Source organism: Citrus sinensis, chromosome 1 (assembly GCF_022201045.2).
Source record: "Citrus sinensis cultivar Valencia sweet orange chromosome 1, DVS_A1.0, whole genome shotgun sequence".
Lineage (NCBI taxonomy): Eukaryota > Viridiplantae > Streptophyta > Magnoliopsida > Sapindales > Rutaceae > Citrus > Citrus sinensis.
The window spans coordinates 14,438,800-14,455,380 of record NC_068556.1 but is presented as its reverse complement, the minus strand read 5'-3'; the positions used below and the strand labels follow the sequence as shown (position 1 = coordinate 14,455,380).

Below are 16,581 nucleotides of genomic sequence, written 5' to 3'. Positions count from 1 at the left end.
TATCCTAAATAAATGACAAAAAAAAAGATTTCATATTTAGCCATTAGGAACACAACGATTACAACATGGACTATATAAATTCAAGAACCAACTAAATTGAAGCTCACAACCATAACATTCATTTAGTCTGTCAAACCGGCTCATATAATCTATCAAACTTGCTCATATAATCAATCAAGCACTTCATCTATACATTGAAGCTCACAACTATACCATTCACTTGCAAATGGCATCAAGCTAGAACTCAAAATCTTCAGTTAGTGGACAGTTACATAGAAAAGTTAAATGCATTCCAAATTATTGTTGGTGTGGTGTGCATGCATGTGTTCTGGTTTCTAGTACGCCTCATAATCCGAATGCAATATTTTGGTCATGTAGATTGAAAAAATGCAAGTTATAACAATGGTTTATTACTAAAACTCTCATATACCTAATCCTAGTGATCAGATACCATATAATTAAAATATGGAGCTTATTGATGATGTGGTGAAGATTAAAAAAGAAAAAGAAAAATAAAGGCTTAAGCTCATTGAAAGAAAGATTAAATATATTCTAATATTTTTGGTTTGTGTCTATGTAGTTATGTTTATTAGAATGTAGCTCCTTCCAATATGCATTAATGAAAGCTTAATTATATCCTACTTGTCCTAGTGTCTATCTTTGTAATTGTGCTTAAATACATATTGAATAACATACTTTCACTACATCTTGAATAACATACTTTCAACCACAATAATATTCAAAATAACAAATCATAATTATCCAAAATATAGCCAAAATAACCATTAATAATCTAAAATAGCAATACATCTCAAATAACATATCTTCAAACATAGTAATATCCAAAATAATATATCATAATTATCTAAAATATAACCAAAATAATTATCAATAGTTTAAATTAACAACCTTTAAAATAGAAAGTTAAGTTTGTTCCTATCAAGAAGAAGAAACCCGAATTCAGGATAAGAAAATATTTTTTCAAAATTCTTCTAGTGTGCATAATGTTGAAAAGAGCAAATTTCAAAATTGATAATAACAAGAAGTTTGAAAAGAGCCACTCCAACAATAAATACAAAAATGGACATTGTTTTAATTGTGGTAAGAAAGACCATTTTATTAAAGATTTTAAATTTAAGAAAAACAATGAGAAAAAAGATAACAATATTGAAAAGTCAAACAATGCAGATTTGATTGAAAAATTGGAGGGTGACTTTGTTGCAATAGTTGTTAAAATGCAAATAGGCATGGTTGAATTAAATATGGCACCAGTAGCGAAGACCTTTGATCGGTAGCTTGACTAGAGATGGAAAAGCTCGGGTCCGGTCAGGGTTTAGGTCGAGCTGGTATTTTTGACACCCTTGCTTGACTATGGGACTATTTATGTATGTAATGACTACAAGGTTATTATTTATGTTTGTAATGATGAAGCACAATTTATAAAAGAGTAATGTTACACATTTTAAATTTTTTATTTCAAATGATGTGACATTTATCAATTTGTTGATGAAATAATAATATTAATTTACTTAGATTAATGGAAGATTATAGCAATGCAAATGTTCTTGGTAAAGGAAGTGTTAAAAATTAATGGGAAGAAACTTATTCTTATCATGCTTTCCATATCCTAGAAATTAGAAAAATCTTGCATCTACAAATCTTTTATGTAAAAGTAGCATTAAATTCGTACTTGATTCTAATAAATTAATACTATCAAAGAATGGAGTATTTGGCCGAAAGGGCTACTCTTGGAATGGAATGTTTAAACTAAGTAACAACAAAGAGAATTTTGTTTTTCTTATAATATTGACTGTTCTAACTCTTTATGGCATTGTGGTTTACCACACTTAAATTTAGATCTTTAAAAAATATGTTTAAGCATGGTTTGATTTCTTATGATGATAAAATTGAAAGAAAAAATGTGCACTACAAGAAAACTAGCTTAAATGACAGACACTTTGTGATGGATTTTGAGAAAAAAGGTATAGGTCATAAAAGCATGATATAGTTGTGATAGGTTTTTTGTCTATCATGTATTCATGACTGATTTGTGATGGACTCGTGATAGAAAAAGATTATGTCAAGAATATATGATGTCTTTGTGATATAAATTTAAACGTGAAAATTCTATAATGAATTATTGAATGAAGACACGTCGTTGTTTTAGTTGAGTTGGAACAACAATGTTTTGTACATAAATATAAAATATTAAAATTTTAAAACCTTTTTTTACAAAATAAAATTTAAAAATTTGAAACACACCGTTTTAGTGCTAAGTTGCACTTCTTCAATCCCTAATTTTTTTCTAAAGTATCAACATACAACTCACAAACATACAGAGAGTAGGTTAAGGCTAAAACCCTCGTTTCTAACTTCTCTTAATCTCTTATACTAACTTCCTTTTCGCCGTCATCTTACCGGAATCTCGTCCGTTGTCATCTTGCCACCGTCTTCCTAACATATTGGTTACCGATTGCATTGTGAAATTGACTAAATGAAGGTGCTTCCGTGGTATCACCATCGTCTTCTTTGCCATCGTTTTCTGTCCTCATCTGGCTATTTTCCTCACCTTCATTTTTTCAAAGCCCTTGGTATGATTTTTATTTTGTCTTCATTTTGCATGCTGTTTATTTTGCACAAATCTAAGTTAAATCAATTAATTCTATAAATAATCTAACGAAAAAAAATTAATTAAAAAATTGATTAGTTAATTTGTTGAAAGAGAGTAAAGAATGTTAGTTTGTTAGGGTTAGCAGTAGCAGAAGCACAACAGTAGCAGGAGCATGAGTGAAGTAGATTTTGGAGATGAAGGATTAGAGAAAAGGGATAATTATTTAGCAACAGTAGTACTACTAGTGGCAGGACCAAGAGCCAAATAATTTGCTTATTGTGGTAAATTTGCATATCTATGGTTGATTTTTCATTGAAGTTTGGGGTTATTAGAAAATGAGTGAAGTAGCAGTACTTTTTCTGCAACAAATTTTTACTTAGAACCTAATTTAGCTTCTGATGCAAAATTGTATTTTAATTTGTTGAAAAATGATATCTTTCCTTATGTAATAGTTGATTCTGTGTTTTTGTTGGATCAGTTTACTGCCACCTCTTTTGTTGCAAAGTTTGTTGCATCTCTTTTGCTGGAACAGTTTGCTGTAGAGGAATTAATTTGATTTGGTAAATAAATTGCACTTCTTTATTTTTAGAGTTTTGAGTTCGTTAGTTAATTTATAGTTGCATGAAAGTAATTTAATATTATGGTTCTTTATATGATAGCATGACTTGAAATTGTATGAGGCTTGATTTTTATGTTATGTTGTAACTATTGTAATGTGTCTCTTTACTTGCATTATGTGTTGTGACTACTATAATGTGTAGGGTCAAAAATTTTTGTTATGTTTATGTTGCAGGAAGGGTATTTAAAGTGGCGTTAATTTATACTTTTGCATATCTAGGATAAATTTTTTTATTGAAGTATGGGGTTATTAGGAAATGATGAAATAGCAGTACTGGTTTTACAACAAATTTATACTTAGAACCTAATTTAGCTTCTTATGCAAAATTATATTTTGATTTGTTGAAAAAGAGTATCTAAAGCATTTAAAGAACTTCTAGAACAGGCTTGAGAAGCCTTTGTACCCAGGATGCACAAATTTCACTAAGTTAGGTAGGGGTGGGCACGATTCGGTTCGGTTCGGTTCGGTTCGAAATTAAGTAGAACCGATTTAAATCGGTTATTTTATAAAAAGAACCGAATAAGAACCGAACTCAATAAGAACCGAACTCAAACGGTTCTTTTCGGATCGGTTCGGTTCAGTTCGGTTTTTTCGGTTCTGGGCCTATTGAGCCTATTTTGAATTTTTAAATTTTTAGCCCATTGGGCCTCATGAATGTAATAATTTTTTTCAACAATTAATTTATCCTAATTTTATTACAAATATTAACAATAAATACAAAGTATTCAAAACACATTTTATCACTAATATCTTACTAACTATTAATAAGATACTCCCAAAATATGAAATATTAAAATTTCAAAATACATAACCAAACTCCAATACTTCATCTATATAAACATAATCATAATGTTATAAAGAGAAATAACACATGTTTAATTTGAATAAAATAAAAAAATAATTCGATTTTTCGGTTCGATTTTTCGGTTCAGCTAAGTGAACCGAATACCGAACCGACATTTCGGTTTTTTTTACAAACGGTATATTCGGTTTTTTTTTAAAATAAAAACCGAACCGAATTAGAAAACAACCATCGGTTCGGTTCAGTTTTTTTAACACTGCGGTTTTTTTGCCCACCCCTAAAGTTAGGCACTCTGGTTAGCTTATTTAATATAAAGGGTAAATTTGGGTGGTCTGACAGAAGTTTTACCGAGTTATTAGGTCTTCTAACCAAGTTGCTGCCTGAAAGTAATGAAATTCTTGTGTTTATGTACGAGGCCAAAAAGACAATGTCCGCTTTAGACTTAGAATATGTGAAAATACATGCTTGCCCAAATGATTGCATACTTTACAGAAAAAGAGTATGAAGGGTTGTCTGACTATCCTAAATATGGTTTATCTAGATAAAAAACAGGATGGTAGTGTTGACCAATATAGGGAAGGGGTTCATACGAAGGTTTTATGGTATTTTCCACCCATACCTAGATTTAAACGCATGTTTTAGTCCTCAGAAATTGCCAAGGACTTGACTTGGCATGCAAATGAGAGAGTCGATGATGGTAAGCTCCGACATCCGGCAGACTTGCCATCATGGAAATTAGTAGATAAAAAATAGCCTACATTTTCCTTAGATCCTAAAAATCTCTGCCTTGTGTTAGTGGCTGATGGCATAAATCCACATAACTCTCTTAGTTGTACATATAGTTGTTGGCCAGTTATTCTTATAACGTACAATCTTCCTTCATGGTTGTGTATGAAACAGAAATTAATGATATTGTCCCTACTGATTTCTGGTCCTCAACAACTAGGCAATGACATCAATGTGTACTTGGCACCTTTGATAGGAGATTTACAAACTGTGGGAAGTTGGGGTGAAGGGTTATGATGCTTACAAAAAGAAGTTCTTTAATTTGCGCGCTGTGTTATTATGGACTATAAATGACTTTCCGGCATACGAAAATCTAGTTGGTTGCACTATTAAAAGATATAATGCTCTCCATATTGGGGAGTAGACACTACTAAATGTAGACTTAAACACAGTGGTAAAAATGCATATATCGGTCACCGTCGTTGGCTTCCTCATGGTCATGAATTTCGAGACCAAGAAAAAGCCTTTGACAACACAATAAAGAAAGAGTTTGCTCCAAAACTGTTGGATATGGAGGGTGCTTTGTAGCTGGTTGAGTCTATTGATTATAAATGGAGGAAGAACATCTCTAAAAAATGCAAAAGTTCTGACAATGATGACTGCATTTGGTGGAAAAAAATCCATATTCTATAATTTAGAGTATTGGAAGCATTTACGTGTACGTCATCAATTAGATGTTATGCACATTGAAAAGAATGTGTGAGAGCATTTATGGAACACTGTTCCATATTCCGGGAAAGACCAAAAATGTTCTTAAGTCAAGGAATGATCTTGTGGAAATGAAAATTATGGATGAATGCACCAACTTTAAAAAAGAACAGGTGCACATTCCTTCTTACTACTTGTTACACATTAACTAGAGATGAAAAAATAAGGTTCTGCAAAGCTTTAAAAAGTATTAAGGTTCCAGCTGGATATTCCTCAAACATAAAAAATCTTGTGTCAATGAAAGACTTTAAACTTTAAGGCTTTAAGTCACATGACTGTTATGTTCTTATGCAATAACTTTTGCCTATTGTCATTCGGTGTGTCTTGCCAAAGCATATTAAAGAAGCTGTGAACAGGTTGTGTTTCTTCTTTAACTTGCTGTGTTCCAATGTGGTTGATGTGTCAACATTGGATAAATTATAGGTAGAGCATGCGGTGACTTTGTGCTTGTTTAAAAAATGCTTTCCTCCCTCTTTCTTTGACATTACGGTACACTTGATTGTTCATTTAGTCAATGAAGTTAGACTATGTTGCCTAGTTTACCTTCAGTAGATGTATCTTTTTGAGAGATACATGAAAATTCTTAAAGATTTTGTCCGGAACTGCAACTGTCCTGAAGGTTGTATAATGGAGAGTTATATTGCGGAAGAATCATTAGAATTTTGCGCAGAATACATGTCAAACATGAGTATAGTTGGGGTTCCACCTGGACATGTGCAAAACCTATCAAAAGATAAGTCATTGCCTAGTGGGAAAGTGGTACAAATTCCTCCACATTCACTAGATCAAGCGCACCTGTACATCTTGCATAACATGTAAGACGTGGTACTATACATTAGGTAATTTGGTTAATTTCTTCTAGTCAAATCTATATAATTTATTTCTATAATTTTCAATCTAATTTTTTCATGTTCTAGATCTTTAGTGACCATATGCAGTGACTTAAAACGTGTTATCCACATCAAAATGACAAATGGTTGCAAGTGGAAAACAACCGTACATTTGCCAATTGGCTAACTGATAAAGTTGAAGCATGTATATAATTAATTTTCACAAAGAAATCTCAACCTTTTTTTTTTCACTTAGTAAAGATGTTTACTTTTCTTTCTTGTCTTGTTAGGTTTATAACTTGATTGAAAAGAGTGATCACGTATCGGATAGTTTGCATTGGTTATCACACGGACCTCTTCTTTTTGTAACTAAACATAATGGTTATGACATTAATGGTTTCCATTTTGTTACACGAGATCGAGACTCAAATCGATTAACTTAAAATAGTGGAGTTAGTGTAGGTGATTCTGAAATATGTGATATGATATATTATTGAGTTATAGATGAGATTTGGGTACTTGACTATCATTTGTTGAAAGTCTCTGTGTTGAAGTGTGATTGGGTTCAAAGTAGTTGCGTTAAGAAAGATGAGCTTGGATTCATCTTAGTAGATTTAAACCGATTAGGATATAAATCTTATCCATTTATATTGGCTTCTCAAGTCAAACAAGTATTTTATGTAAACGATCAGATTCAAACAAAGTGGTTTATTGTATGTCATATGCCTACTAGAAGTAATCTTAATCAAATAAATAAAGATGAGGTTAATAATGTAACAGAATATCCTCCCTTCACCAAAGAATTTCCAACTAATGATTTGTTACATTCCATAAATGGCGATCGAGAAACTATGCACGAAATAGGAAAGAGGGAATTTGGGTTACTAATTGATTAACTTTTTGGCAGTAAATATTTATTTAACTATTCACTTCTAAGTTACAATTAATATGATAATGAATTATATATTAACTTTTTATTCTTCTAGCTGATTACTTGTTATGTAGCTTCATATTATCATTTAACTAATACAATTTAATTTACTTATTTCAGGTGCAGTAATATGGCTAAGGGAAAACATAGTGGCTGATGTTGCTTCTAATCAGAACGCTTATTTGGAAGATGATTACCACGACTTATTTGCCGACAATGCTGATTTAGAAGATGCAGAAGATGAGGCTGATTTTGATGGTGCTGAGTTTGATGGAGGTGATAATGATGGTGTTGATTTAGATAGAGGTGATTTGGATAGTACTGAGAGAGATAGTGTTAATTTCATTATCTTGATGTTGATGTTCCTAAAAGCAGTAACTCTAGGAGAGGTGTGAATATAGGAGCTAGGCAAAAACAAAGACTTAAAACAAAGAAGGGAAAGATTGTGGTACAATACAATAAAATGAGTGTTCCAGCAGGTGATAGAGCCACTGAGTTGGCTTTTTTTCTTGGGGTATTAGCTCGTATGTTAGTTTCAATTCTTTATTTCGATTCGCGTAAGGTTCCGCTAGAGACAAATGAGCGTTTGTGGAAATCTATTATGGTAATTCTTAAAAATCCAATGCATTCTACTTAAACCTTTTCCTATCATTTTTAATTATTAGTTATATAATTTGGATTTTTATTAACTATCACTTAAACAATCTTCTTCTATATCTAAGGTCGTTTCATTGTTCATCTTAGAAGTAGGAAGTAGGTGATACAATCAATTGGAACAATATTTCAGAATTTCAACTATGTGCTGGCTAAAAACTATATTTGGAAGTTCAGAAATGATAAAAAGAAATTGTATGCACCCCCAATTGAGTACCCTCAAATAAAGCATCATGTTTGTATAAAGTTTGTCGACCAACGTTTGTCGAAATCTTTTAAAGTAAGTGTTTTAAAGTTAGGACAAGTAATATGTTAGTAGTTACATTATATTTACCTTGTGTTATAACAAAGTTTCCCAATTATGTAGAAAATCAGTCGTGTCAATAAGAACATGAGAGCTTTGAACAAGTGTAATCACCACCTTAGTCGAAAAGGATACGTTGGATTAATGAAAGAAATTGTAAGTGTGTGTGTGTGTGTCAGTTAACTATTAAATTTTTTACTCTGTTAAATATTTATTGAAGGTTTAGTTAACTATTAAATTTTTTAACAGTTAACTAATCTAATTTTTTTGTCGAACTAGTGTACAGAATCGGGTCTTTCTAAAAACTTAATTGACAGGAGTGAACTATGGAAGAGAGCTCGGATGTTAAAGAATAGAGGATACAACTTTGAAACCGAACAAATCATTAAGAAAATGGTAATCAAGTTTAACTAGAACAAACATTGTTATGATATTAGATCTATGCTCATTTAATAATATTAGTTTCTTTATGGTGGGCTATTAGGAAATGCTAGAGAAGGAGGACAAAAAAGACTTCTTCAAATTGGATACAAGAAATGACTTACTTGCCCAAGCATTAGGAAAGCTTCCTCGAATTGGTCATATGCAAGGCTTGGGCAAATTTATATATGCTTCTATGTACTTTCACTGCCTACGTGGACCCATCCAAAGTGAGAGAGAGAGGGAACTGGATGCTTGGAAAAAATCAGTAGATGACCAATTGCGAGAAATTTGCAAAGAATTGAAGAGGACACCTCGCCATTCAGATGTTGGAAGTTCCACTTTCCTACATAATATGGTCAATGATGAAGACAGTGGGGGAGATGTACATAAGGTTACTTTAGTTATCTGTGTTACCCAAATTTTTCCTGATTTAAGTATTTTTCCTTGTATATCTTCCATTCATTAGAGTTTAATTTACTTACTATTTATCGTTAATGCTGACATGAGCTGGATAATTTAGAGAAGTCAGCTGTGAAAAAGAGAAAATGGATGTCTGGTCAAAGGGGTGAACGTCCTAAAGTATCAACAATGAGAAAAAAGGAAGAAGTTCGGAAGAAAGAAGAGACACCAAAAAACACAATTGCTACCATTCTAATGAAGTCAGCCAAAAATGATGACAGTGAAAATGACAATGAAGGAGATGCACATAAGGTTAGTTTATTCATAATAAATGGTTGTATTTTTCCTAGCCTTGTATATTCACTATTCAATCTAGTTTTATATACTTACTATTTCATATAATTAATCTTCACAGATGGTAGATAATTTAGGCAAGCCACCAGCAAATACTACTGCTACCATTCCGGTGAAGTCAACTAAAAATAAAGACAGTGAAAGAGATGCACATAAGGTTAGTTAATAAAATTAAAGGTATTTAAGTTGTTTTTGTCTCTGTATGTATTTCTTTTTTGGTTGGCTAATTATTTCAATTAATATAACTATACAAGTCAAGTACAATGTTTAAAACAAGGGCCAACTTGCACAAGCTGGCTTTGTGGCCACAACATATTTATATATATTGCTGCATATTATATATATATATATATATATAGAGAGAGAGAGAGAGAGAGAGAGAGAGAGGTAGGTTCAAGAAACACAATTTTAAACACAAGTTTAGACACAATTTTATGACCATTAGATTAGAAATAATTTAGGGTTGAGATTAAATATGACATGCCTTTTTTAATTCTATAAAATTAATAAATTAATGCAGTGGGTCCCTTGCAATAATAAATAATTGCCCTTCCCTCTCTCTCATTTAATGTATTCTCCCTTTCTCTTTTTAATTGTTGTGCCCTCTTTCTCTTTTATATCTTCTATGAATCACGGTATTGGAAAAAAAAAACTTTTCTTCAACACAAGAGTAGATTAAATACTTCATCCCTAAAAAGTGTATAATGTCAGAACAATTAGAAGACATATCAAGCAGCCCTCACGTGATATTTCCAGTAAGCAATGATGTTAGTTTATCCACTGCTTCGTTTGCAAGATTGGAAACAGGATGAAGGAAATAATAGCAGATGTTAGTTTGCTAATGAACAATGTAAGTTGAAGATAAGATTTCTTAACTTTCTTTTATTCCATATATGTGACATTATTTTTGAAGTTTGACCTCTTAATAATTTTGTGATTAACAGTTTAATAGAAAGAAAGTATAAACTCAAGATGAATTAGATGAGGTTCGTTTGGAGTGGGCTAACCATTTTTTCGACACCCTTGTTGCATCAGCAAAATGGTTAGTATAAGTATGAAGCTATAAATATTAGTTGTAAACATTTGTTGAAATTAAAGCTATAGTGTCAAATTATAATGGTTACAGTTAATTATTGTAGTGTACATGTTGTGCATTCGATAACATTGAGTATTTTGATTGATTTCGAATAGATTAGTTTGCCGGGTTTGAGTTGGAGGGTTGCTGGGTATGTTGCTGGTATACCAATGGTGTAGAAAGATGTTGGGTTGGAAGATGGTGGGTTGCTACTGAATGTGTGTTGGAGTGTTGTTGGGTAAGTGGCTATTGGACTATTGCCGCTAGAAGATGTATTGTTGTTGGAAGTTTTGTTGGCTTGGTGGCTGGAATTTGAGTTGCTTTTCTTGAAGTTTAATTAGATGAATGTTTTTTTTTTTAATTTGGGATGTTGATTATATATGTATTGATAGTGATGACAATATTAGATAGTAGATGTATTTATTTTGAAATTAACTTGTTGGAATGAATGGGTGTTAATTAATATTAATTACTTTTAGCTTTTTTTTTCATGATACTCATTTTCATTAATTAATTAAATTTGTAAACAGGAATTCAAAAATAAATTATAATCATAATTGTTTTTTAAAAAATAACTTTATGGCAGGAAACACTCATCATAAAGTCTATCATAAACAATTTCCCGCTAAAAATGAATAATAAATTTACAAATGATAATATAATTTCCAACCAAAATTTTAAAAATATGGCATGAAAATTTAAATAAATTCAAATTTCAATTTAATTAATTTTTCACATTAAACTATTGTGTGACCAATATGACTGTGAGATACCATCGTGAATTCATGACAGAAAATATGCAGTCATAAATTAATAACAATGATATAGATGACAGATGAACTGTTTGTCATGTACCCCTTTTTATGACAGTTGTTTCCCGTCATCTATTGTCTATTTTCTTGTAGTGGTGACATATGCCTACAAGTAAAATTAACAAATAAACTTTTTCCAAAAGTTGAAAGAAATAGACAAATTTTAGAATCAATTCATTGTGACATTTGTGAATTTAATGGTTTTAACTAAAGGACAAAAAAATTATTTTATCTCCTTTATTGAAGACTTGTCTAGATATACTTTTGTGTATTTAATGTCTAATAAAGATAAATCTTTTGATTTCTTTAAACATTTTATAGTTGAAGTTGAGAATCAAGAAAAAAAGAAAAATAAAATGCTCCGTATAGATGGAGGTGGTGAATGTATTCTAATTGAATTTTCATCTTATTGTGAGGATGGTATAATTTATCATAAAACTATCTTCTTACATTCCATAACAAAATAGTTTGGCACAAAAAAAAAAGGATTTTTATTGATATAATAAGTACTTTGATTTTAAATGCTAAATTGCCAATGAATTTGTGGGGTAAAGTTATTCTTACAGCATGACACATCCATAATAAAACTCCTAGAAAATTACATGTTTCACATTATGAGATATATGGAAATAAAGAAAGCCCATCATAAAAATACTGTAAAGTGTTTGGGGGGGGGGGGGGGATGGCTTTTTATAGGTCTCATGACCTAAGGAGGTTAAAATTGAGTTGTAGAGGCATCAAAAGCATTTTTATTGGCTATACAAAAAATTCAAAAGCCTACAAACTTCTTGAGTTGGATTCAAATGTTATTGTTGAATTTAGAGGTGTTGAATTTCTTGGGAATAAATTCTAGAAAAACAATATTTAAATGGCTATTTAAAATGGAAGAAGATCCTAAAACTCTTAGTAAGGCTATGACTTTAAGAGACATAGCCTTCTGGAAAAAGGTTATAAGTGATCAGATGGACTCATTATTGTCTAATCAAACATGGAAATTAGTGGATCTATTAATAAGATCTAATCTAAACCAACTAAATGTACTACTAATAGGATCTAATCTAAACCAACTAAATGTAAATGGATATTTAATAATCATACAACCACAAAGTGTTGTACAAATTAATTTCTTCAAATTAGTCAAATTGAGCAAAATCCACACAATTAGTTAGTTCCCCTAATTAATCATCAATACTGAAACATACAGAAGGAAATGGAAATCATACGTGTAACTAATTGTTCATTTGGAACAAAAAAGATGCCTTTTTTGACATGATCAGTAGCAAGTTCCTAATTGTTGAACTGCAAAATAATAGAATAATTAATAAGCAAAATTCTATTTTTGCTCCAAGAGATGAGAAAAATTTAAAGAAGCTTATAGATAAAGTCCTTGTTGTAGTAAATATATGTTTCAAACTGATTCTATTTGAGTTACCACGAAAAAGAATTGATTGGTTTTTAAGGAGCAAAAGCAAACTCAACCATTAAAAGGAAAGAAAAAGAAAGGGAGAAAACCCGACCTCAATTTGAAGAAAATTAAAAAGCCCTCAGTCTACCCAGCAATTTTATAAGACATACTAGAAATAATATAATGGCAAAAGTATTGGGAAAATATGCTCTTTAAAAGTATATGTGTTTATTTAATTGTAATAAACAATTTTTCCAATTAATAAAATAAATGAGGTATTTTATTCAAGTATCTTAGTTGCATTAATATTTTGAGTAAAGTTCATTTAATCATATCATATGTATTTATGTGATCACCATGTGGATTTATAAAAGCATAAATAAAAGTTATCTTATGATTAAATAAATTAAATTCACAGTTGATAAATAAATTTGGACACTTTATTTAGGTATAGACTATAATAAATTCATTCAATGATTTGTCTTAATCATGTATGAATTTATTGATATAGTATGACTACATTGAACATAATCACATATGAGTTTTAATTAACTTTGTAATAACTATCAGACTTATTAAATCTCATAGGCATTGATTTTAATGTAATCTTAATCTTGAGTTAGTTATTATTTTATGATTATAATTGTTGTTCCATTTAAGTTACTAATGGGTATGACACACACTTTTAGTCAAGATTACCCGGTATCTTGGTGGAAGCAATTATGAGTATTGAAGTCATAGATTAACAATATAGAATTTGTACAACACATCTCTTGATGGGTTTTCGGCACTTAATCGTAGAATTCTCTGGCCAGAGTATGTCAACATATTTAGTATGTTGAAAATGATCATTAAATAAAACCACTAAGTATCAAGGAACAAGATGTAATTAAATTGATTAGACAGTTGAGATATCGATTTAATTAACGATGTGGTACAAAAGATTATGCAGTAAAGAAATCATTGTGGGTTGGGACGAATTATTATTCGAGCATACAATTATGAAGGTCAGTTCCAATCTTATAGTAGAGTAGAGTTGGAATTAAATGATTGGACTTGTTCATTTACAGGCTTAATTGTTGTAGCCACTATTGTATGTTCCCAAATGATCCCCGGGTTAGCTCATTTAATTGACTGCACCACTACTGAACCTAAAAATAAGAAAACTGGCATATTAGGTGATAAACCTAATTATAATATTTGTTAAGATCTCATGTGTGGGGCATTGTGTTATTTTACAAGGTGGGCCCCAAAGTGGTTACACATGATATTCACTTTCACGTAAGTGGAGAGATAATAGTATATTCAAAATATTTATTATTTTGAATTATAATAAAGGATAATACATATCTAGGGTTTTACAAGAAATATTATATAAGTGTATTTTTCTTAAGAAAAAAAAATACGGGATTCCAAAATATATGTTTTGAGAAAAAACATTGAAAAAGAAGCTGGTTGTTTTGGAAGTAGTGAAACGGACATCCACACGTCTAGTACTAATCAAACTTGAGTCATAACCTAGAAGATTATTTGGTGATAGATTGTGATTTAACAGGAGTGGCGGTGACGGATCGTAATCTAACAGGAGTGGTGGTGACGAATTGTGATCTAACAGGAGTGGTGGTAACAGATCGTGATCTGGAAGCCTAGATTACTTCAATGAGAAAGCAAAGTCGGATTGTTAAGGTATGATTTTCTAGATTACGAATTCTTGTGTATTGTATAAGATCAGTCCTAAACGTTTTTATGAGAAAAACTGAATTTTTACTAACAAAAAGAAGATTGTCTCTAATGAAATAGAGAGAAGCCGACAAAGACTATCGCCATGGAAATAGAGAGAAGCTGAAGCAATCAAAGGTGCTGTGAAGTCGGGACTTATAAAGGGAGAGATATAGAAAAACAAAAAAAAAAAAAAGCTTTTTACTTAATTTTTTTAGCCGTATGATTGTTAGGTTGTTTACTTGGAGTCATGTAACTTGATGACATCAGTTGTCAACTCAGGTTGTACAAAAGAATTTGTGCAATAATTTGTGGCTGTATTATTATTGACAAGTATTTAGATGAAAATATAATATTGATAGGTGTATTCAAACCTTTAAAATAAGGTTGGTTGCAAATGACCTTACAAAAAATAAAGGAATTGATTATTTTGATACCTATGTACCCGTAGCTAGAATTACATCTATTAGAGTGTCAATGACATTGGCATCAATTTTATCATTTATTTATAAATTAAATGGATGTAAAAACTATATTTTTAAATAATGATTTTGATGAAAAATATATAAAAAAGAATTAAAAGATTTTATTTTGTCCATAAATGAAAATAAAGTATGTAAATCAATAAAGTCATATATGATCTTAAACAAGCACAAAAGCAATGGTATGAAAAATTTGATTCGATGACCATGTTTCATGGATTTAAACAAAATAATACTGATAAATGCATTTTTTCTAAATTCATAGATACATGGTGTGAATATTTGTCTTTATGTTGGCGATACTAATTTTGGAATAAACTTGGAAGGATTATATGAGACTAATTAAGAAGTATTTAACTTCAATCTATAAAATGAAAGATTTAAATGAAGTTGATATTATCTTGGGAATTAAAGTGAATAAAAATGAGAGGGTTTATGCTCTATGCCAATCTCATTATATTGTGAAAATGCTTATGAAACTTAATCATTTACAAATAAAAGAAGCAAGTACCCCATTTGATTCAAGTATTAAAATACTTGAGAATTCTGGCAAATCAATTGCACAGCTTAAGTATGCAAGTGTAATAAGTAGTATGATGTATTCTATACATTATATACTATGTCAGATATAGCATTTGCAAGATGCAAACTTTTAAGGTATACAAGTAATCCTAGGACATTTAACTGGAAATCTATTGGTAGAGTTCTTGGGTATCTCAAGAGAACTATTAACTTAGTACTAATGATAATAAATCCACAACTGATTGGATTTTCTATTGGAGGAGGAGCCATTTCATGGGCTTTTAAGAAACAAATATATATTTCTCATTCGACAATGGAATCTGAATTTATAACATTGGTAGCAACAGGTGAAAAAGTAGAATGACTTAGAAATTTGTGATTAGATATTGAGTAATGCCCAAAAACGATGCCATTTATTTCTTTGTACTGTTATAGTAAAACTACTTTGTCTAGAGCATATAGCAAAGTTACAACGAAAAATCTAGACACGTTAGTTTAAGACATGAATATGTCAAACAATTAATAAAAAATGGTGTTATCAACATCATATATGTGAAGTCAAGTAACAACTTGCCAGAGCCGTTAACAAGGGACTCTCGAGAGATTTAACAAAGATTACATATACTGAAATGGGTTTGAAACCCAGCTATGTACTAGAACATAACACTAGTTCAAGTTTAATGGGAAATAACAAGTTACTGACATGTGATTGTATAAGAACTGTATTTATTAAAAGAATAAAGAAACCATTCCAAGATGTCAAGTGCTAACCTCTATGATAAAACTCTTAATAAAGTTCAAATTTAGTTTGCACGTCTATGTAGCAGAGACATGTCACCTATATTAACCTAAGAGTGGTGCCGTTTTTAACAAGAATTTAAAGGTTTGCTCTTTTAAATGTTCAAGAAACATGAATAGAGACAAGGCCATAGTAGTGCTAAAAGAAAGCAACCATCTTAGGGAAATAAGTATGGGGTCCGGCTACTGTGGATTTGCTCTACCATAGAACATGCTAATAACTACATGATCATAATAATAAATAATAATAACATGTTTTTTATTATTTATCACTCTAATCGTGTAGTTATAAAGCAGTGCTCTATGATAGAGCAACTCCACCATAATTAATGTCTAAGTATAATCAT

The 16,581-nt window shown here is 30.8% G+C and overlaps 1 long non-coding RNA gene across 1 annotated transcript; it reads left to right on the top strand.

Annotated features, from left to right (window-relative positions):
- Nucleotides 1-10,059: 10,059 nt before the first annotated feature.
- On the top strand, nucleotides 10,060-10,897 carry LOC127903790 (uncharacterized). Its single transcript, XR_008056613.1, has 3 exons — nucleotides 10,060-10,271; nucleotides 10,366-10,463; nucleotides 10,613-10,897. It is a non-coding gene; the product is annotated as an uncharacterized LOC127903790 (long non-coding RNA).
- Nucleotides 10,898-16,581: the final 5,684 nt, after the last annotated feature.